The sequence below is a fragment of the Dermacentor albipictus genome, unplaced genomic scaffold (assembly GCF_038994185.2).
Source record: "Dermacentor albipictus isolate Rhodes 1998 colony unplaced genomic scaffold, USDA_Dalb.pri_finalv2 scaffold_14, whole genome shotgun sequence".
NCBI classification, from domain to species: Eukaryota; Metazoa; Arthropoda; class Arachnida; order Ixodida; family Ixodidae; genus Dermacentor; species Dermacentor albipictus.
Window position 1 is genome coordinate 12,085,001 of NW_027225568.1, and position 16,860 is coordinate 12,101,860.

At 45.9% G+C, this 16,860-nt stretch overlaps 1 long non-coding RNA gene across 1 annotated transcript; it reads left to right on the top strand.

Moving 5' to 3' along the window:
• The first annotated feature begins 3,770 nt into the window (after positions 1–3,770).
• LOC135905833 (uncharacterized) lies at positions 3,771–12,251 on the top strand. The gene is made up of 4 exons (XR_011509571.1): positions 3,771–4,166; positions 5,160–5,264; positions 9,234–9,378; positions 12,142–12,251. It is a non-coding gene; the product is annotated as an uncharacterized lncRNA (long non-coding RNA).
• The last annotated feature ends 4,609 nt before the right edge of the window (positions 12,252–16,860 follow it).

Consider the following 16,860-nt stretch of genomic DNA (forward strand, 5'->3'; position numbering starts at 1 on the left):
CTAGGGTGACCGTAAAGTGAGAAAGAGATATTGTGCGCTGGTATATATGTACTCTTCATTCATGAATACCAACAATAAAAATGGAAACAAACCTTTAGGAATTAATAATATATGGGGTTTTACGTGCCAAAACCACTTTCTGATTATGAGGCACGCCGTAGTGGGGGACTCCGGAAATTTTGACCACCTGGGGTTCTTTAACGTGCACCTAAATCTAAGTACACGGGTGTTTCCGCATTTCGCCCCCATCGAAATGCGGCCGCCGTGGCGAGGATTCGATCCCGCGACCTCGTGCTCAGCAGCCTAACACCATAGCCACTGAGCAACCACGGCGAGCAACTCAACAATAACGAACGATATCGTAATTCTGTGAATTACAATTACCAGAAAGACTTGCCCACATACAACCACTGGCATATATATGCACTGGCTCTTCACTCAGTAGCATTGAGCTTAAAGTGTTCCCTACGTGGCAGCCATGTGTAAAACCGGTGTCACACGACCACTCTCGATCGCGATCAAGCCCGATCCGGATCGAAATTATCGATGCGACTGGCTCACTCTCGTAGCTTGCGCAGAGGAGCCAATCACGACCGAGAAATTCGATTTGTAACGGACTGGATAGCGGCTAAAAGAGCCCCGTGTGAAACCGGTATCAAATAATGCACAGACGTACGCTAGGAAAATGTGTTCCACAAGGACAAAGAACTGCGACATGCGCTGTTGTGCGAAGCGCGCGAACAGAACTCATGTATATACATATATAAAAAAACTGCGAGAGCGCTTCGTGAACTCCATGCGCACACATGGCACCCGAACGAACTCGGCAGGCCGCCGACTAAGTAAAGCGCGAAGGGCGCACAGCGTACATTCCGACACATGTCCAAAACTGCAAACAATCGTACTACCTAAAGCATACAAGTTATTTTCTACCAAGGGCATACTCGACTCACGTATGCAGTATCCACAAGCGAGTTATGCAGCGTACATGCTGTATCCATTCGCCAAATAGTAAAATTGATAACAAGCACACAGCTACAAGGGACTCAATACATTACTACCATTTGAGGCGTCCAATAATATCGAATTTGGCCGTTTCATATATTGGACACAATATATGGACACGTGGTGCCCGGTAATACCATGAAATAGCCATCACGTGGGTAAAGGGGGCGAAAACACCATCGAGAACCTGAAGCACAAGCGATAAAAGCACGGTATAGTGCACGCAAAATTCTGTCAGTGCGCTGTAGCGCGAGGGAAGAAAATAGGGCGAGCACTTGACCTCACCTTTTGGGATACCGCACTAGTACTGAATAATTAAAAAAAAGCCTATTTGAACCACTTCCCTTGTCTGCAACACTTGCTAGACGGGAGACTAAAATACCATGATGACGGCTCTATTGCGGAGATAGGCAAGGTGCGCACAGACAGAAATTTTGCCGCCTTCCTTCGCATTCTGCAAAATGCTTTCTTGTTAGGATCACGCATAACGACAATCCCGACGCTAGGGATACACAGGCACGATTTCATCCCTCTAACTTTCGTCCTTATACTGCCCTCCCTATTGGAAAATCCTATTTAAATTCAAACTGGGTTATACAGGTTTAAACTGGTTCTAACAGGGACCTGTTTAGCAACAAACAGGTATAAACAGGACCAGTTTACACATGAACAGGTTTGAACGGGGTCCCGTTTGGCATGCAAACAGGTATAAACTGGACCAGTTTACACACGAACAGGTCTGAACGGGGTCCCGTTTGGCATTCAAACAGGTATAAACTGGACCAGTTTACACACGAACAGGTCTGAACGGGGTCCCGTTTGGCATTCAAAGAGGTATAAACAGGACCAATTCACACACGAACAGGTCTGAACGGGGTCCCGTTTGGCATGCAAGCAGGTATAGGCATGACCAGTTCACGCAGAAATGGGTCTTAACAGGAGCCCTGTTTGCAACTAAACTGGCTTATACTGGACGCAGTGGCACCATATAGGGTCGCCTGTTTGTCACAAAAGCTGGTTTAATCTGGAGCTTTGTGGCAACTATACTGGATGGCATCATGCATACCAGTTTAATGCTTGAATATAACTGGGGAGGAGCTTTTTTATTGTTCGACATCCTGACAATTTAACCCCTAGTGCTAAATTGGGCCATTATCAAGCTCTACAGAAATTGCGTGAACACCTCGGAACATTCACAGACCAAACTGCGATATGCTAGCTGCGAATTTCAAACCGATTCCCGGTCCTGCCCAGTTGAAAAAGACAACAGGAATTCCTGCTGCAAATACAGAAATTTCTGTTGTACGACAGAAGTTCCTAACGTTTCTGTAGCTGCGACAGACATTTCTGACGTTACGACAGCAATTCTGACGTCGCAACAGAAACATTCGGTCGCGACGGCCAAGAGTTCTGAAGTCGCAACAGAAGCACTTTCCGTCGCGGCCCTTTAAAATGTCAGCTTCGCATCGGTGGTGTACACTGCACTTTTCTCTTGCGCGGTATTCAATCGTGCTTCTCTGAAGCCGGCAATACTGATAGCACCGACACCGGTATTAAAGTCGACGTGGCCAATTGTTATAATTGTGCCGTGACGACGCGGCACCAGCAACGCGCTACCGGCCTCCTCAAAATCGGCCGCTGATCAAAATCATACCATCTGCGGGAATGGCTGCGTATCCGCTTTGTTTTATTTGGTAAGATGGGGCACACAGTCCTGTGGACTTACATGTGCGGTTACACTGACACATTAGTTAATTTCCCAGAAATATTGCACAAGCTTATGCGAAGCGGAAAAGAAGTTTCGGATTGTTCCACAAAGTTGCGTGAAAAGCTTTCTCGCTCGGGTCTCATTAATCTGGTACAGCGCTGCCGTGAGAAGCCAGTATACTGTCCGGATCAAGACTCACCCACGAGTGTTTATGTAGCTATTTTGCATTGAACGCACGAATTATATGCGAGCTCAAAAGTGTAAAGAGCAAGAGATAACTGTCGAAATTAGCAGTAAAAACCTTCAGTGTCCCCGGTCACCGTTGTCTATTTCTGAATTTCTTATTAAATATGGATATCGTTACAGCAAAATTGATGTTCTAGCATTCCACGATGTACCTGTCGATGGTAACAACACTTTTGCGCATATAGAGATACGGCAGTTGACGCGACCGGTGAAGTGAAAGCGCATCTTGGGTTTTAAAATGGAAATGTAAACAGCAACCAAGAGAGAGATTTATATTGCTAGCCTAGTCGAGTTGCGGGCGTGTTCGGCGTGGTGCGGTGGTAAGATGGTTGTCTCGGAATCGTGAGGTCCGCAGTTCATATCCTGTGCGAAAGCATTTTTTTTCTACTTTCTTTTTTTTGTATTAATAATTTTTCTTATCCTTAAAGAGGTCTCTGTCAATTTTTAATCAAATATATTGATCAGAAGCTACAGAATTTTCGACTACAAGACGTCACACTACAGAGAACAGAACGACAGTCACAACGTCCCAAAATACGACAGACTGAAAATTTCCTGTTGTGTTATTCAAGTGGGTGAGACGTCTATACGGCGTATACGCACATTGCCGTCCTCTCTATTAAAAGCAACGTTGCTGAAACACGTCGTACAAGACGCTGTACGACTCGCATAACATCGAAATACAACGCCGTCACCATCCATGAGATCACCGAAAGCACGGTCGCTTTCGGTGGCGGCCTACAGATGGCAGCACAGGTAGCGCCGGTAAAGTTACAGGTGATATTATTTTGCCGTCTTCAGCCTTTTAGCTACATGTGAGTGCGCGCTGCATTGACGCCGTCCGATGCAGTTGTTTAATCGTGTGTACGCTGTGCCGAGAGTAATTGTGGTGCATTTTGTATTCATTGAGAATCACAAAACCCCTGGGACCGCGTAATGTAGCCCGCAGTATCCTTCGTGTGGTGCGCCGATGTCGAAGGTATGAGCCTTCGCCACTTTCTTTGTTCCGGGCTCACAAAAAGGATCACCTCCTCTGGCACTCTCGCATCGTATCACACTGTACGGAAGAATTTGGTGAAAATTGTGCTCTTACGTCCTGTAGTTGATCCGCAATTCAACAGTGTGTGCGCCGGAAGGACCGTTGGTGCAGTCGATGCCGCGGCACCTGTGACGCTAAAAGGAGCGTTTTCCGAGTACGCCTAGAAAGGTAAGTCCGGCGCTTGCGCGCATTCTTCCTGTCTATGGTTCGTGAAGTGTGCGTTCTTGTACGTATTGCAAGATCCGTACAACAACCGAATCCGAATGAGTAAAGCAGCAAGAATTATAAATGTGCTTTTCAAATGGTTGTTCTTCATGTCGCAGTGCACATTTAGCAAAAAGTTCCATGGAAATTGCCCTAAAACGTATTCATGTTACCAACAGCTCTATCTGTGGTTTATTTACTTTCACCTATGAAGCACGCTAGCGCGGGTGGTTCTTTGATCTAAATGGGCACAAAAATTCAAGCAAAGAAAGTTACTGTTTGTGTACATAATTTTTCATTGAGAAATGGTATAGGCATTTCCAGAAGTAGTACGTCGATGTGTCGTCTTCACAGCTAACAGCTGCGCGAGATAGCACCCGATTTCTTCGTCGACGCATGGCCAGATTTTCAGCTTGTATGGAAATTCGTCTGTTTATAGAGTGTCGTCAGATGACGTGTATTAGTGTCCTGTGTGTTTTCGTGTACTTGTAAAGGGTTCCGATTTTGCAGAGAAACCGAAATTACAAAAGCAATGTTTCTTTTTAGTCGAAAAATCTTTCTCTTTTCTGTATTGTCTCTCCAGAAAAAGAGGTGGTCTGTTGAAATTTTGAGCGCATCGTCCTTTGGGAGCAGTGCTTTGTTGCGCCGCATAAACAAATTAGGTTTTGGAACGCTTTTCATGTCCTAAGGAATTTTTTTGATAGTACAACTCACATTTCACGTTATACAGCTGTACGTTTGTGTGAACCTTTTCATAGTAGATTCATGTTTGCTACAGTTCGATTTACGTGTTATTTAACCGCCTGTGATGTTACGGTCAGATATTTGCACAACCAGTTGCAGCTTCATGTAACTGGTTGTATGAGACTTTTTTCAAAATATGACGTGATCTTTTTATATCACAAGTTTGCAGTTTCAGCAGAGATTACAATAAATTAAGCATTTATTATTGTTTAGGGATGGCAAGATTTTGTGAACCAGAGGCACCTCCAGATATGCACCTGCGGCACTTCTGCAGCCTCAACAGCACGGAAAAGTACCTGATGTGCATGCTGTGACAAGGTGTGTGCAAAGCAGTTGCTGCCACTTACACAAGCTGCAGATTTTGTTGGTATCATCCATGTTTGGAAACTCTCCTGAATTTTCCGTGGGTTTACAAATGTGTGCTCATTTTACAATTTTATGGATGTCACTTTAGAAAGACAATGAAGTTGTGTTGGTTAAGATATTTTAAAGCTGTTGAGAGATTAAAGACATGACATTGTTAAAATGCACGTAAAAATTAATTGTAATGGTACTTGTAATGGTTTATTATTAGCGATGCAATATCTCTAACGAGAACATCAGAGGGGCACTTGCTTTAGGGAAGTTTGGTCAGATAAATTCATGAAGCAGCGTAAAGCGGCAGCAGCAAACACGCTGTAAAAGCTCTGTAATCTAAAGAAAAAACAAAGCTGTCAGTTACTGGTTTCAAGTTCCCTGCTGCTTTTTGTGCTGCACGACAAGTTAAATAATGGTTGATAATGTGTGTGTGACGTAATAGTTATGCGCAAACACACGAGGTGGAGAGAAGTAATTATTAAAGGGAAAATCAGACATCGTAGCATTTGCTACAAAGGAAACCCGTATGTGTTCCTCAAAAGGAAAGCCGCACAGTTGAAGAAAAATTCGTCCTGGTCCGGGACTGCCACCTTTCCGAGGCAGCCACTGTACCATCTGAGATAACCAGGTGGCTAGCACATGGCAGGGCGAAGTCGAATTAGTTGACAACACGAAGCAAAGGCAAGGGTTTGACATAATATTTTTCCCCTTTATTAATTACCTCTCTACACCTTGCGCGTTTCCGCAGAACTATTACGTCGCACCCTTGCCTTTGCTTCATGTTGTCGACAAATTCGAATTCGCCCGGCCATCTTCTAGCCGCCTGGTTATCTTAGATTGTAAAGCGGCTGTCCCGGAAAGACGGTGGTCCCGGGTTTGAGTCCCGGACCTGGACGGTTTCTTTTTTTTCAACTATGAGGCTTTCCTTTCGAGGAATCCGTACGGGTTTCTTTTGTAGCAATTGCTACGAGTGGGTGGATGTGCGATTTTCCCTTTATTAATAATGTGTGTGTGTGTATGCAGCAATGGTGGTGCTGAGAGCAAGCTTTAAAATAATGTGTGTTATGTCCCCAACAAAGAATTTAGTGTCTGCAGCATTTTTACAAAATATTATGTTCACAGGTTGGCAGGTATGACATAATGTACAACAATAATGTACAACGCTTTTGCTGTAGATGCCATATTCATAACGTCCCTTTTCTGTCTACTTGAATCGTATATTTAGAATTTGGCCCACCTTCAGTTTGATAAAGGTTCATAGGTAGCCCCCTCTGAAATAAATATAATTAGGAGCTATTGTAGATAAGCATGATATACCTACTCACTGTATTGTGACATATATTTTTAGGGACTGTGTTGTGAGGCATGCATATCCTTTTACCTCTATGTCTTGCAGCAGGTTGCCCGACAATAGCATAAATGCTCTGCCCACCTTTATTATTATGCTTTCATGTAGACATCTAACATCTGTGCCCACATAGACTCCATGTTCTTAATTACATTTTTCTAAGTATTCACTGTAGTGCATTACATTATTGTGTTACATTACTGTGCATTACATGTTTTCTTTGTTTTATTTTGGAGGGGGCTATTCATTTCTATAATAGTACAGAGAATAGGACTTCAAAACAAAAAACCACGAAAGGTGGCTTAAGGCCCGTATTCACAAACCAACCTTATCTTAACGCTATAAGGCGCCCTTTTATAAGGATGAGGAAAGTATAAGGTTGAGAAAAGGCCAAGGTATGATTCAGAAGCGTCCCTTATTGGGTGAAAAGGCGTCCTTATCGAAGGCAGCCTTATCGTCATAAGAGATGAGCATGGGTGCGAGGCTATGAACTTTTCTTGGCCTTAAACCTCTCAGTTATTAAAAAGGAAACACATTTTTGTCGCTGAGAACAATAAATATAAAAATTGGATGGCGCATTATTACGCGTTGTGAAAAGGAAAGAGCGAGTTCTAGCTGTTGCGCGTCTCTCATCTGCAGATGAGAGACGCGCAAAAAAAACGGCAACGCGTGTTGCCATGGCAACACGCGTTGCCGTTTTTTTTTTTCATTTGCGGTGCTTCATTTTCCATTTCCATTTTGCGGTGCTCGAGCGCAGTTGCTTCACTTTTTCTCTTGTGTGTTAGCTATAACTTGCGCTTTGTACTTTTAGATGCTGTAAATATTGCACGTATTTATTTATTTATTTCCTTATTTGTTCATTTATTTGTGTTTTGAAGTTTTCGTTTGCTTATTGTAAGATCTGTTGTGGGAATGGCCACTGAGAGGAAAAAAATCAACTTTACGGAGGAGGAGCGGGGAACTTTGATTGACTTGGTGACGAGAGAGAGCAACGTGCTGGAGATCAAGCGTACTGATGCGGTGTCCCTGAGCGAGAAGAAAAAGAAATGGCAGCAGATAGAAGAACAGTTCAACAGTAAGAACGGAGTCCACCCGCGCACGGAGCATCAGCTACGCAAGTGTTGGGAGAACTTGAAAGAGAAGTGGCGGCACGGGCGAACCGCGATCGTCTGGGCTCGGAGCAAGTGGCAGGATGGAGAGAAGGTGTACCACCGCTCGTTTTGAAAAGCGGAACCTGCCAAGAAACTCGCCGTTGTTGTACATCTCCATGACATTCTGACGGTCCCTGAGTACACGCTGGATGAGCTTTACATAAGGAAGGGCTTCGCGAACATCGGCTTCCCTTAATAAGGCGACAAAATCGACTAGCTCCGAAAAGCTGCTTGCGTGGTCGGCCATAATAAGTGGCGCCTTAAGGTAGCTGCCGGGCTACCTTAAGGAACGCTCCTTTTCCAAGCCGGTAAGGTTAAGGAAAGGTTCGACTTAAGCATAAGGTTTGTTTATGAAACGCGTTAAGGCGCTGAAAAGGTAAGGAAGGCAAAAGATAAGCATAAGGTTGGTTTGTGAATACGGGAAAAGTCTATGATGCTGGGAATTCTACATTCCATCCCCTAAAGCGCTACCAGTAGTAAAACATTCCTAATTGTCTTTTTTATAAGCTAGCTGCCAGATACATAGTCCCATTATGAGAGTATGTTATTTTTTTTTCTTTGGTCTGACTTGTTTTGTTGAATGTTCTCCTTGTTAGTTCAGACTTTGTTTTCTTGCCACCTCATGCAATACTCCAACTGGAGACTATGAGCTATGTGTACAATAAATAAGTAAATTCCTAAAGCATGCAACAAACCATGCAGCATAGCATTTAAGTGTTGCCAGTTTATAATGCTTCTCGAGTGCAGCGCAGCATGGAGCTTGAGGCTGATCTCTTCAGATGTAAAAAAAAAATGCAGGTTATGAAAATGTGGTCCTACAAACTGCTGGTTACGCATGTCAGTCAGCCTGTTGCAGTGGTCACAAGTGAGAATGTAACCAAAAGCTGGGCGTGCTCGGCCATTTTGCATATGGCACAGGATAAAGCTTCACCTCTGCTATTGCTTCTCTTATAATAATGGCCTCCGAGTATACATGCCGAGTTATGCTTCTGGGGACACTTAATAGTTAACCTTATCAGGTAATACCATTAGCCTTATGGGTGCTATAATGTTGCAGTGCCTGCAGGATGGCCAGCATTACAATACACATTAAAATTATTGTACAAGTCATGCAATGGTATCGAGATTGGCCCACCAAGTGACACCCTTTACTTACACTATACCTGGGATCAGCCCAGCTCACTCAGTCAGGGAGACATCCATGCATAAGGGGAGGGGTGTAGCAAATAGAGGGCGTTCGATTAATCTTTCTCACATAGATAGCTCATACATATAATGTTTCTTAAATTGGATGCTTTGTTGCTCAAAATGAAGTTACTTATGTGCATAATGTCAGCAATGCGATCCTATTTATGCCTAACGAAAGTTGCTTTGTTCACTGCCACTTTTTATATTGTTTCGCTTGTTATTCTAAGCTCACTTGTTTTATAGCTGCTATAGGTATGGCTGGACCTGGAGAAGAAGTGTAAGCAGACCATGCTATGTTGCTGATCTGCGCTGATCTCCACATCCAAGTTGGTCCCGCGACAGTTGGGCGCCATTGTGCCTTGCTTCATTGACAAGGTGATATAATATGGTGAGCTTGTACTTCAATATCGGTATTGAAAATTATGTTAAGGAAAAAAGACAAGGATTGGTCTTTATGATAGATAGACTCATGTTCTTTCTTTAAGGTGTTCTTTTGACACTGTTCTGCATGGACATATTTTTAGAGAATTATAACAGTCCTTTATTGCAAAGTGCCACGGCGCTAGTTTATGCGTTAAACTAGCACTCTTTCACCAAAAAAAGCCGTATTTAGCACACAATTCACAAGGAAAGAAAGGAGGCAACAGGACAGAGTGCTACTAACAGTTCAGTATTATAGCTCGCACAGTAATATTGTGCAAAAGGTGAAAGGGGGAGAATAGATCTGAATACATATTGTTCGCACAGAAACGAAAAGGATGCATCACATGGTGAGTGTGACATTTGTTTTACAATGATAAGAAGCAGTCTCACTGTCTAGTAATTCTCTGCATGGGGAGCTAGTGCTAGGTTCCTCGTCATACATATAAGAAAAGTTTCAGATATCTCTCCAGCGCTTTTGTCTTTTTATTTTGTCACGATCAAGCAGCTTTTAAACATAGGTGCATGTGCACCGAGAGTAGTGCACTACCACTGCTGACTGACCCACACATCAAGTTTGCTTGGTCACGCTGCCAGTCATTTATACATTTGCCGGTTTATCCGATGTAGCCTCTACTTCACGAAATGGTATGTGATAGACACTGCACCTGTGTACTGTACGTGCTTTCTTACATTATTTTTTTCAGAGATAGTGATGCAGGCCTTTTCATTATTTACATGCCTACACAACAAACGAAGCATTATCTGTGCTTAGAAAGAATTGTAGGAAAATCCAGCATGAGGCAACTGTTCTCAGCACGAAACAAACTTGATTCGTTGGTTTTCGTTCATTATTGCGATCACACTAAGGCAGACAAGCTTGTAGGCTGTGCTTCTGCAATTTGTACAGCACACTGACAGCACTGGTGTGGGCCTCATCTGTGGGCTGACTGATGGCACCTTCTACGGCGCAGACCACTTGTGTTGGGCGAGGCACCAATGTTGACGTTTGTTCCCTTGTGCAAAACAGCAGTTGTAGGAAGACAAGGTAAACATAACTTCCATGGCTTGAGTGGGCTCATTTCTCTTGGGGCATCTAGCTTTTTTTCTTGCAACTGTGCAGAGGTGCTTCCCTAGAGTCAGCGGGAAAATGGCATAGAGTTGTGCATTCGGGAACTCCTTAACAATGCTCTGCCGTAGTTAGGGCCTTGCGAAAATGCACTGTCTGCCAAGTGGTAGAAGGTGCATTATTCAGCCACAGATTTCCTGTTGGCATGATTGCACTCGTGCTGTCAGTAATTTCTTGGCTTGCCGAATTATCTTGAGGCCCCACGCTGATGATGCTACCGATGTCTTCGTGTGCAGATTTTCAGGATGAGGTTTTTTGCTTTGCAAATGTTGTTGAAAGGTAGGTGGTGCTTACAGGTAGCTATTCAAAATATTAGTGAAATGAATTGGCCCATCTTACTTCGTCAAACATCGTCACGCCGACATCAGTTGCACAAACAAAAAACCTGGCCTACTTGCAGCGTCGTGCACGAAGAAACAAACAAATCAGCTGCTGGATTGTCTTGGCATCGCATACTAAGCTGAGACCAGAACTGCTGTAGCTACAAACCAGGCAGAAACGATGATGATGAGCAGGGATTTGTAGTAGCGCCACTTCGTGGGGCACCAAGGAGGCTTCGTTCAAAACAAAAATGGCGTTCAGCAAGTAGAACCATGCAACGGTGAGAGTCGGTGCATGGTGCTCTCGATCAAGTTGGCTCAAGGAGTGTCCGAAAAATCAGACGAGAGGTTGCAAGGCGTCCGAATTTTCGGAAGTTGTTATATATTATGGTCCATGGGGAGAATGGCGGTGCCGTGAAGCAGACCGAGTAATCATGTCCGGAAAATCAGTCGGCGACTGTACCTATACCTATTTGTCTATGTATACCTAGGTGCAACAGTGTTTGCTATGATCTGTGCCAGAATTCCTGTTGCCCGTAGATGCCCAACATGTCGGCTGTCAAATTGTAAAATACCTTGCAAAAGTGATCTACAGAAAAATACCGCTTCTGCTATATTTCGCTTTTGCAAGAAATTTAGCGGCTGCTGGCACCTACCTTAAGAGGCTTTATATGGTCTTCGCATGGCCAGGGCCTTCTAGTTTTGTGAGTTTACTTATCTCGAAATTTACCCCGGTTTTTATAACTTCAAGTTGGCGGGATCCCTAGTCTCCTTTAACGTGTACCCAATAGACCTTACATAGGGGTTTTGGCATTTCCCTGCCATCTAAATGCAGCCATTGTGGCTGGGATTCAATCCCATGCCGTTTGCCTGAGCAGCGCAATGTCAAAGCCAGTACACTACGGTATTTTGCTGGCAGACGGGTTTAGTTTCTGAATAATTTATTATCTCAACCTGCTGGTGTTGTTTTTAAAGGTATTTCATGTTTGTATTCTGTTGCTTCAATACTAGTAATTATTGTTAATCAAACGATGTGTCCATCTTTTTCCTATAAGACTTGCTTCAATCGCCTGCTAATTATGACAGGTTATTCTCCCACAGTAATCCATGTTCCCTTGAAACATAGGCAGTGCATGAAACCACATATTTTTCAATAAGATGTATTCGTTATCTTCTATGACCGGAATGCTGAACCTTTCTTATCTGTGAGAACATAGGCAAATTTGCCTATGTGCTAACCTGTTGCATGAGTCAAGATAAATTATTGGCTTTACTTTTTCAGGTGCCCTGCTCGCTCTCACCCAAGCAACCCACTCCAGCGGTCTTCTCTCGGCAGACTGGATGCATCGAAATACCGTTAGAAGGTCCAATAAACAGTGCTTGAGACATTTATGACATGCTTTTATTTAGGCCGGAGGACTTCAGGCTTAATGAAAGCTCAAGTGGGTGTACAGAAATACCTACGTAAAGTATACTTGTCTTTTTCAATTACAAGTACATGCCAATACTTTGCCTGACATTTTTCACCCCAAAATTACACTTTACTGTGGATTTGTGTACAAACCATTACAGCAAGAAGCACTGCATTAAGACGAGTACAAGTAATCGAACATATACTAAACTAGCAAGAATTACATTTGCATACTTGTAGTATAAATATGAAAAGGAGGTACAATCTTCTTCAGGGTGCATTTTCTTGTAGGTCATACATAGAGAACGTACTCGTGGGTCATACAAAACTTGTTCATAATGTATCACATCAGTGCTGGTAGTGCTAATCAATTTATGCCGAAAATTGTGTTCATCTTCGTATCAAGCAATGTACCAGGCAAACCTACATATGAAAGTGGCTTCTTGTTGCGAACCTAATGCAGATCTACTTCTCTTCAATGCTGATCGCAAATACACAAGTGCACAAAATATGTGTAAAGAGTAAATTATATTAAGCAACATCAATCCATTCTGAAAGGACCTGGTATGATTGTAGCAAAAAATAGGTCTGAACAGGGGCAAACAGGTCTTGGTTAGATAGGACGGGATTAAACGGGTCAGGATTAAACTGGATTTAAACGGGTCAGGATTAAACAGGATTTAAACGGGTCAGGTTTAAACAGGATTTAAACGGGTCAGGTTTAAACAGGAACAAACGGGATTTAAACAGGTCAGGACTGAACAGGATCAAACGGGGTCCCGTTCCATAACCCTATTTGATGAAACCCGTTTGAAAACAAATAGGATTTTCTAGTAGGGCTTAACGCCTTAATTACAGCGTCAGTGAAAAGGCGCCTCACATAACATGAGAATGAACATGAAGAGCTGATTAGTGCCCTCCACTCCGCACCCTCCAATTGAAAACACTACTGATTTCCAAATTAAACTACACAAACAGATCGCACAACTCCAAACTAATCACAGAACGTCGTTTTCTTGACGCCAAAACCCTGCAACACTTACATGACAAAGGGCAGCGGCAGCACATTCAGAACAGCCGCTATCATACCACAGCGCAATGCAAGTGCGATAACGCTATTATGCCTGGCTCGAACAGATCGCAAAACCCAAACTAATCACAGTATGTCGTTTTCTTGACAGCAAAGCACAGCAACATTTACATGACAAAGGGCAGCGGCAGCACATTCAGAACAGTCGCAAACAGACCATAGTGCCATGCGAGTGCGATAACGCAACTATGCCCGGCTTCACGAATAACGTGGCCGCCTTGGTGACATAACAATTGAAAACACTACTGATTTCCAAATTAAAACCACACAAACATATCGCACAACCCAAACTGATCACAGAATATCGTTTTCTCGACAGCAAAACACTGCAACACTTACATAGCAAAGGGCAGCGGCAGCACATTGAGAACAGCCGCAAACACACCACAGCGCAATGCGAGTGCGGTGACGCGACGACGCCATGACAGCGTGACTGTGCCCGGCTGCCCGGCATCACGAATCACGTGACCACCTTGGTCACATGATTTGACGACGGTATCGCCACCTTGCGCAAGGTTGGATCGCGTTGATGGGTTGTTGAATATTGTAGAAGCCGCTAAAGATGCTGACGCGCCGTGGCGTGGCGGTGGCGCCTTGAGTCGTTGTCAAAACGTATTCACCCCTCGTTTTTAAGCTATCTTGTTTGGAACGTCTTCGATGCGTCGATTTTGGTCAAAAATCCGTTTCAGACGTTGAGACCCTTAATACGACGTTTTCAAGACTGTGTGCTACCTGGGAGGCCACTATTGCCCGGCCGCCGTGGCGGCGGGGCGTGCCAAGTCTACCGTGCCGCCGGACCTCATTGGAGCTCCCAGTCTCCGACGGCAAAGTGCCAGGCCTTTCCTGACGTTAAATGGAAGTTGTCCAGGTACGAGGAACAGAGATTAGTCTGGAAGATTTCGGCGAGGGAGCGGGATGGTGCGATGTCAAGAGGATCAAACAGGCCGATGGTGCGACCGAGTCGGCGCATAACCAGCATGTGCACATGCAGCGACGAACGGTAGCCACGTCGACTACGGGAGTCACTACAGCGCACTACAAAAGGATGTACGCCCGTCAAGTGCAGCAGATTGCCATGGCAAGCCGAATGCCAGAGTTACCGCCGGACGATTAAAAAATCGTCGTACGCCCCCGAGGCGGTTTCAACGTGCGCGATTACGGGACGGATTGCATTTACTGCTGCCTACGTAACGCGGCGGGTGTAGGCAGAGAGGCGGCCTGGGAAGATAGCATCTGCCTCAACGGTAAACAGAACGTCGTGGTGCTCAGCACGCCGTCTGAAGACAGAACAAAACGCTACGGAGCCATTAGCAAGCTTTGTATCGGAGACCTCGAGTTCGAGGCCAACACCTATCAAGCCGCCCCGGAGAACACTTCCAAGGGCCTGATTAGGGACATTTCCAAGAGGGAGAGCCCGGCAGACGTCATCGCTAATCTAGTGACGCAGCGCAACCCGGAGTGCTGCACGCGAAACGCATGAGCAACACGGACAACATAATCGTCTTGTTCGATGGATTCCACGTACCGAGATATGTATATTACGGACCTATGCTCGTCAGATGCTCCCTCTACAGGAAGCAGATTGACCTATGCTGTATATGAGTGCGGAAGGCTGGGACACCGCGCTCACGTGTGCCCCAATCCCAGCGACAAAATTTGCCGTGGATGCGGACGCAACAATCCGTCGCCTGATGATGGGTGCGAGCCGCGGTGTTGACTGTGCGGCAAGAGACACTTCTCGGGAGACCGCACGTGCAAGGCGTGCAAGCAGCCACAGTGTACGGCAGCGGTAGCAACAGCAGCAGCGACTGTAATGGCAACGCAGGCTACTACCTCAATTTTCCAGAGCTAGACCGTCATTCAGTCACCGACAACCGAAGAGGACGCTCGACTAGCCACGGCGGGAAGGGCGGCGCGGGAAAATCCCGATCCCGCTCTTGCAATCGAGCCCAGAAGCACGTCGATGACGCGTGGTGGCGGCGGTCCGGGCACTGCAGCTGTGGGCCACATCAACCAACAAAGTCAGCAGCAGCACCAGTGGCAGCAACAACAAGGTCACAGGAGCACTGGGCAGCAGGTGAGCTGGGCGGCTGTCGCCACTACTCCAGGCGGCGGAGGCGCTCCGGCGGGCCACCATGGCGGCGGCGGTGGGAACGAGCTCGAGCGAGCGATAGAGCGAGTCCTACAACAACGCCTAGAAATGTTAGAATCAATATATGCCCAGCTTAAACGTGAAAATGCGCTCCGAAGAGAGGAAAATTTCAAATTGAAAGGCGGTGCTCCACAACCGCAGCAACGTCAAACGACGATGCCGCGCCTCGATCACCGACTCCATCACGGCCTGAGCTGACCGGGATGGACACGGACGACGAGGGCAGCTCGGGAGAGACGGCGGATGAACGCGATGATCCTTCAGTTACCGCGAAAAGGATCGCACTAGATCCCACAAGACCCGACACTAAAAGCGATGCGGCCGTTATGAGAAACTACGGAAACGCGTAGACAGCATCAAGAAGAGCCTCGTGGAACGTTTTACAAAACAGACGGCTCATATGAACAAAGTGTTCAATAACGCGTTAGCTAAGCTCTCTGAACAAATAACACAAATGTTCGTCGCGCACTTGGCGCGCATAGACGACATAGAAGCGAGGCTGTCGCCAACTGCAGGCAGAACAATCAGAAGAACGAGCAAGCCGTACGCTAGGCAGCAACAACACAATCAGCAGCAGCAAAACACGCTCACAGACGTAGAGACGTAACGGCAGCAGCAACCATGTCGCCTCGATGGTGAAGGGTTAAATTAAACGCAAGCATCACCATGGCTACACACGCAACGAAGCAAACACTGGGAAACAACAATACACAATCTGGCAGTGGAACTGCCGGGGCTACAGGAGGAAGCGGGGTAATCTCCAGCAATTCATACGCAGCCGCGAGACGAAACCACATGTGATCCTTTTACAGGAGACAAACCATCCGGTAAAACCAGCTGGCTACAGAGCCATAGACGCTACCGCGACGGAGAACAGGCGAAGAAGGAAACGGGCTACAGCCCGCGTGGAGGGTGGCTCTGGGCCGGGGGCGATGGTGGCGCGCCGGCCATCTCCCCCGCCACGCCAGTCGCCTGTCACCGCCGTGCTCGTTCGACGTAACGTCACTGTGGCGCAGCGAGAACTTGCCTGCGTGAAGATACCTCACGTGTTCGTAGAATTAATTCCTAAGAGCGGCCGAGGACTCTTCTTAACATGTGCATTAAACCCACGCTGCAGCACAGATTCGGGGACCTACTGCGGGGCGCGCGCGTGGTTTCCAGCGGCGAGCCTCTACTTGTTGCGGGTGACTTTAACACGCCCCACGGCGCCTGGGGCTACCCCCGAGAAACACCCAACGGCAAACACCTTTGGGAAGACTCGCAAGACCAAAGGCTTGCACTGATCGAGAATCCCGCTGATCCTACACGCAGAGGGAACACCGTGAGTGCCGATACGTTACCAACCTTG